The sequence below is a fragment of the Pteropus medius genome, unplaced genomic scaffold, assembly GCF_902729225.1.
Source record: "Pteropus medius unplaced genomic scaffold, Ma_sr-lr_union100, whole genome shotgun sequence".
NCBI classification, from domain to species: Eukaryota; Metazoa; Chordata; class Mammalia; order Chiroptera; family Pteropodidae; genus Pteropus; species Pteropus medius.
Window position 1 is genome coordinate 242,793 of NW_024352149.1, and position 7,431 is coordinate 250,223.

General features: G+C 34.5%; 1 non-coding gene across 1 annotated transcript; it reads right to left on the reverse strand.

Moving 5' to 3' along the window:
- Nucleotides 1-3,299: 3,299 nt before the first annotated feature.
- On the reverse strand, nt 3,300-3,402 carry LOC120589454 (U6 spliceosomal RNA). The gene has a single exon (XR_005649491.1). It is a non-coding gene; the product is annotated as a U6 spliceosomal RNA (small nuclear RNA).
- Between the last annotated feature and the right edge of the window lie 4,029 nt (nt 3,403-7,431).

Genomic DNA, 7,431 nt, shown 5'->3' on the forward strand with positions numbered 1-7,431 from the left:
TTCATCTTTACAGGATAATGCCAAATTCTATTCTACAGCGGCCGTACCAGGTTATTCCCTGCCAGCACTGCCAGTTTCCTTTGTTTCAGCATCATCTCCAACACTTAATTTTAAACTTTTTAAATTTTGCCAGTCTAGTGGGTGTTAGGTGATATCTTGTTGTTTCCAGCAAGCAGGCTATTATTCTTATCTTTGTCCTTCTATATGTAATGTGTTCTTTTTCTCTGGCTGCGTTTAAGTTTTAGATTTTTAAACAATTTGATTATGGTGTGTGCTGGGTGTCTTTTTTTTTTCATGTTTCTTCTGCTGGGGCTATTTACCTATGGTTTTGTGTTTTTCATCAAATTTGGAAAAATTTTGTCTATTATTTCTTCAATTATTTTTTTCTGTTTCTTCCCTCCGTTCTTTTCTATCTGGGACTCTTGTATGTTAAGCCACTTTAAATTGTCTTGCACTATGCTGATGCTCTGTTCTTTGTGGCTTTTGAAGAGTTTTTTTCTCTTCGTATTCCAAATTGGGTAGTTACCATTGCTGTGTCCTCAAGTCCATTAATCTTTTCTCCTGAAATATCTAATCTGTTAATCTCATTCAGTGTATTTTTCACCTCAGACGTATTTTTAAACTTTAGAAATTTTATTTTAATATTTTTATATTCTCAGTTTCTTAAAATGCTCTTGCTTCCCTCTTTTTTGGGGAACATCCGGAGTATATTTATAATAGCTGTTTTCATGTACTCACGTACTTGACTATTCTAGCTCTGTCATTTCTGGTCTGTGTTTGTTGGTTGACAACCTCTCCCCCCCTCCCCCAATTATTTGGTTGTAATTTCTTTCTTTGCATGGTAATGTTTGGATTTTACATTGTTGACTGCCAAAGTTTTTATATTACTTTAAATATGTTGAGCTTTTATCTGGGACATAAGCAACTTGGAAGCAGTTTGATCCTTTTGTAGCTTGCTTTTAAGCCGAATGAGGTAGGACCAGAACATCCTTTAGCAAGGGTTAATTTAGCCCGCTACTGAGAGAACATCCTCTGAATAATCTTCCCTAGGCCTGGTCTCATGAGATTTTTCTGCTTTGGCTGTTGGAAACAAGAACTATTCTGATCCCTGTATGAACTTCCAAATTGTACCACCCGTTCTTTCCTGGTGGTTCCTTCCCACCCTTGGGTAGTTTCCTCACTTGCAGACACTGGTTAGCGTTCAGCTGAAGACTCGGGAACTCTGTAGATCTGCGGCTACCTCCTCCGGTACTCTGCCCTAAAATTTTTACTTTGGCTCCCCTAAATTCTCTACCCAGGGATACTCAGGCTCTTTTTGGAGGCATGTGCTTATCCTAGGGCTACAGCCTGGAAACCATGCAGTAAGTTCAGGCAGTCATGGGGCTTTCCTTGTTTTCCCTTTTTAAAGAGTTGCTCTTCTTCACTGACTGTTGCCTAGTGTTTGAAAACCTTGTGTATATTTTGTACAGGTTTTTAGTTGTTTAAGATGGCAAAGGTAAGTCTTGCCCCCGTTACTCCATTTTAGCCAGAATGGAAGTCTCGTTTCAATCTGCATTTCCTAAGTGCTAACAGGGTTGATCCTGTTTTCATTTAATATTCATTCCTGATTGCTCTCTGTGAAAAGCTTTTTTTCATGTCTTTTGTGTATTTTATGTTGTCTTTTCCTTCTAGGTTTCTTTAAGGAGTTTTTAAATATAGATTGTGGATTTTAATCCATTTTGTCACAGTCTTTATTGAAATGTAATAGACAATTAGTTGCTTGTATTTACATCGTACAATTCAATGAGGTTTTTTTTTTTTTCAGTTATAGTTGGCATACCGTATACCAGTTTCAGTCGCATAGCATAGTCCATTTTTAATATTAGATGTTGCAAACATCTCTCGATTTGCGGCTTAATTTTTCACTTTTCTATTTGATGCCCTTGGAAGAGCACAAGTTTTAAATTTTTCCTCAACTTTTTAATATGAAAAGTTTTATATATAAATGGAAACTCAAGAACATAATGAACATCCATATGCCTTTTATCCAGACTTAACAATAACATTTTATTGTTGAACAATTTGAAAGTAAATTGAAAACAATGAAGTTTCCACCTTACACTATCTCACCATGCATTTCTTAACAAGCAAGTATCCTATATAACCAAATTCTATAACTACCCTTAAGAAAATTAAAAATAATCCCATTATATATAATATATAGTCTATACTCAAAATTTTCCCGAATGTTATTTTTAAATGGTGGTTTGTTTTTAAACTCAAATTCAATCAAGGTTCATGCACTGCATGTTGTTCTTGCCAGTTTATTCTCCATCTAGAAGAGTTTTTACCCATCCATCTCTCTCTCTCTCTCTCTCTCTTTTTTTAATGACATTGACTTTTTGAAGATTGCAGGTTAGTTGTTTTGTAGAATGTTCTACGTTTTGGAATTTTTTAATGGTATCTTCGTGGCGTCCTCTAGCTTCTCTTATTTCCTGTAAACTGGAAATTAAGAGTAGATATTAGAATTAGGTTATGTATGTAGGTAGAATTTTTAAGTTTAATGTCAAATTTATTACCTTTCTCTGTTTTGTGCCTTTTGTATTTTAAGAAATCTTTAATAAAGATATTCTATATTCCAGAAGTCATAAAGCTTTGTTTTTTACATTTAGATCTTTAATCCATATTGAATTGTGTGTGCGTGTATGGTATGATATAAGGATCCAATATTTTTTACACATGGTTATAACCAGTTGTCCAAAACCCATTAATGAATGGTTCATCTAGTCCTTGTTGACCTATAGTTCCACTTCTGTCATATAAATTTCTCTATATGTTTGGGTTTTGTTTCACAGGTTCTCTGTTCCATTGGTTTATTGTGTATCCTAAGACCAATACCAAACATCTACATTTCTGTAGTTTTATAGAAAGTATTTAAGCAAGTCCTACCACCTGTTTCATTAGGAATGCCTTGACCCTTTCTGTGCAGTTTTGGAACCAACTTGTCAGGTTTCCCAAAGAATTCTCTTAGGATTTGAATTGTATTTACATTGAAATGGCAGATCATTTTGTGGAAAAAACATAATATTGAATCTTCCTATTCATGAGATAGCAATCCTTCCATTTAGTTCTTTAAGCCCTTAGCATTTTCCTTAAAAAGCTTTGAACTTCGGTTAAATTTACTCCTAATTTCCTTATTTTTTATGTTCTATTATAAATAGTATCTTTTAAAATATGATTTTCCATTTCCTAAGAAGTTACATATATTCTTTCAACTTTATTTTGAGATAATTTTAGATTTACAGGAGCATTGCAAAAATAAAAAATTGCAACGCTTGACAGACTTGTGTATCATTCTGTGCAGAAGCCATGCTAATCTCTGCATTGTTCCAATTTTAGTATATGTGCTGCTGAGGTGAGCACAGAGTTAAATATTTGATTACTGCTCTTGTATCCAGCCATTTTACTAAAGTCATATTTAAATATTGTGAATTTTGGGGGGGTCTTTCATGGGTACAATAATATCTGCAAATAATGATTGGGGTTTTTTCTTCATATTTTAATATTTATTTTAAAAAATATACACTTATTTGTGGTGGTGGTGATCTTTCGGTGCTGGCTGGCTAAGTTTCTAGTACAGTACTGATAATGGTTTCTACTGGTTTTAGCTGGCTAAAATTTCTAGTATAGTGATGAAGTTGACTTATAATTTTTCTTTTTTGGTATTGCTCTTGTCTAATTTTGATGTCCAGGTTATGGAATAAGTTAGGGAGTGTTCTCTCTCTCTCCAGCTCCTCCAGCTCCTCCTTCCCTCCCCCCCGCCCCGTTCCCCCCACCACCATTACTTGCCATTCTTTGAAAGAGAAGGAAAAGCTTTAACTGTTCCTGGAAAATTGGATCGAGCTTGCCTATAAAATTATCTGAACTTTGTATTTCCTTTGTGAGAAAATTTAAGTATTGATTAGATTTTAATGATTATAGAAATGATAGCCTTTCTCTTTCAAGTGTTTAGTCATTTTATTGCAAATTTGTCTTTCGCACTGAAGTTTTCAATTTAGTGACTTGAAGTCGCTCATAGTATATCTGGTAGATTTTTTAATGTCCTTTTAATTTTATCTAAGTTCTTATGTTTTAGTGTGTCTAAGAAAAAACATACCTGGATTATTTTTTAGCCTAATTTTAACTTTAATTAATGGGTTTAGTTCTAATTGTTTACTGATATATTTGGATTTCTTGTTTTGTAGTTTTTCTGCCTCATTTTTCTTTCTAACTTAAAACATTAAAAAATGTCACCCTCCCCATTTTTTTGTTTTTTGTTTTTTTGTTTTGGGGAATTGCTTTTGAATTTTACCACTCATACTTAAAGTGTAATGTTAATATTTTTACCCTTCTTCTCTGATTGAAAATCTTGGAAATCTTTAAGTTTAAATCATCCATCTTCTGATTTTTGTGCTATAATCTTCCAGTATTTTAGTCTTAGTTTGTGATTTTTAACTTTACAAATTAGACATTATTATTGTTTTTATATAGGCAATTGTTTATATTTACTCCCGTGTTAACCAGTTTCATTACTCACCTTTCTTCTTGCATCTCAGACCTTCCACCTAGTATAATTTTTCTCTTTCCTGAAGCACATCCTTTGATACTCCATTAGTGACATGACAGACCGTTGATGGTAAACATTTAGTTTTTGTTTATCAAAAGTGTTTTTCATTAATCTGTGTTCACCAAATCAGTTTAAAGTTGATTTTCTGTATACATGGTTCTGAGTCGACAGTTATTTTTTTCTCAGCACTTCAAAGATATTATTCTATTGCTTTGATTTCTTATTGTCATGGAGAAGTCTATTTTCATTCCAAATGTCATTCCTTTGGAGGTAATATTTCTTTTCTTTCTGGTCTCTTGTGTTGTTAATTAAACTTTCAATTTTTAAGGTAATTGTAATCCACATGCAACGGTAAGAAATAAACAGATCCCATGTACCCTTTACTGTTTTTCTCAACGGTAACATCTTGGACAGTACTAGTGCATGGCCACAATCAGAGTCTCTGCTTTGACAAAGCAGAGGTGCAGAGCATCCCCGCCAGTGCCAGGCCCTTCGCTACCCTGCTGCGGCCACACACACTTCCCCGCCACTCCGATTCCCTCCTCACCCTCGGAAGCTGCTAATCTGTTCTCCATTTCTATAATTTTGTCATTTCAAGAATTTTATAAATAGAATTACATAATGTGTAGCCTTTGGGGACTTGGCTTTTTTTTTTTTTTCCACTTAGACTAATTCTCTGGAGATTCTTCCAGGTTGTCGAATGTATTGATTATTTGCTTTTATGGCTGAGTAGTATTTCATGGTATGGATATACTACAGTTTAGCTGTTCACCCACTGAAAGATTTTTGGGTTCAGTTTGGAGCTATATTGAATAAAGCTGCTGTTGAGTTTGTATGAACATTAGTCTTCATTTCTCTTGGATAAATACCTAGGAGTGTCATGGCTGGGTCATATGGTAATTGCCTGTTTAGATTTTTAAGAAACTGCTGAACTGTTTTCAGAGTGGTTATATTCCCACCAGCAATGTATGAGTGATCTAGAGGCCCCATGTGTTTGCCAGCATTTGGTGTTTTCACTGTTTTATTTTAGCCATTCTGATAAATGTATAGTGGTATCTCATTGTGGTTTTAATTTCTATTACCCTAATTGATAATGATGTTGAACGTCTAGTCATGTACTTATTTTGCCGTTTTCATATCCTGTTTGGTGAAATGTCTCTTCATGTCCTTTGCCCATTTCTAATTGGATGTTTTTTACTTTTCAGTTTTGAGAATTTTTTTTCAAAATATATTCTACATACTGGTTCTTGGTTGGATGTGTTATTTGCAAATATTTCCCCCCAGTGTGTACCTCGTCTTTTCATACTTAACAGGAGCTTTACAGTGCAAAAGATTATAATTATATTAAAGTTCACTGTATCAATTTTTCCTTTTATGGACGATGCTTTTGGTTCAAGAATAAGAACTCTTTGGCCCTAGATCCTGAGGTTTCTCTCCTATTCTTTTTCTAAAAGTTTTATACTTTTAGATTTAAGTCTATGATTCATTTTGAGATAATTTTTGAGTAAGAGGTGATGCTTAGATTGGGGGCTTTTCTTTCTTTTCTTTGCTCTGGGCATCCACTTGCTCTAGCACCATTCGTTGAAAAGTCTCTGGCTGCTTTTAAGGTTTTTCTTTGTGTCCAGAGTTTCACTATGATATATCCAGATATGGAGTTATTTTGTCTTTCTTGGTATATCATTTGATGGTATACTTTGTCTTGATGTATATTATGTCTGATGGCTTTAGAGTTTTCATTATTCTGGACAATTTTCTGCCATTTTGCTCTTCAGTGATTGCCTGTCGCCTATTCATTCTGTTCTTTCCTTTTGCGACTCCTGTCAGTTTTATTTTCGGCATCCCCATTCTGTTCTTTGTATCTTAGCTTTCGTATTTTTTATATGGTGCATTCTGAATAATTTCTTCAGGTCTGTATTCCAGGTCACCCTTTCTTTCTTCATGTAAGCCCAATCTGCTATTTAACCCATCTAGTGAACTCTAAATTTCAGGAATAAATTTTTAGAAGTTCTGCTTTATTCTTTTTCAAATTTTCACAGTTATTTTTAATTTTCTTTTGTTCCTTGTTCATTTATTTCTATTCTGTTTTATTTACATGGTTATGATTTTGACAATTCTAATATCTTAATTTCTTGAGAATTTAAATCTTTAATTTTTTCCCCTGTTAACTCTTATGCATACTGGTTTCTTTCTTTGCGTGTTTTAAATTTTTTCAAAAAATTGGAATACATAATTTGGGACTCCTAAGGCACCTAAATTGAGGATGCTTTTCTCCAAAGAGGATTTATATTTGCCTTTCATGCTCCAGGTAATGCTGTCACCTGGTGCCACTTTGACTTTTTGGCTTGTAGTTTCCATGTATATGCACAGTGTACTTTTGTATCATAGACCATAGTGAGAGTTTACAAAATATCAGGGGAAACAAGTTTATTTTAAGGTTTATTCCTGTCTCCATTATTGCAGAGCTGCCTGCAGATGTTTTTTTCTAGCCTAATCTTTCTCTGATGGCGGTGAGCCTTTCTAGTCTCCTGATTTTATGAGAAGATCTTAGGTTCAGCTTCCCAACTCTCCTTCAGGTCCAAAGCCTCGTCCCTATCAGCATCCCTCCTCACTGTGGCCTAAGTGTCTTAGTCCTGAAGTTCTACATGAAGGGTGGGTGGTTTGCTCACCATTTTACTAATATGTTTTATGGGTCTTGAGGAATTTCCCTAACTGTCTTACCACCTCATCAGTGTATTTAAAATACGACTGCTGTACTTTATCTGGCATGAGGACGCTTTACAGGGGGTGGGGAGGGGGATGGTGGGGGTGGTCACAATTCAGAATATAAAAACAGATGTCTCTCTACA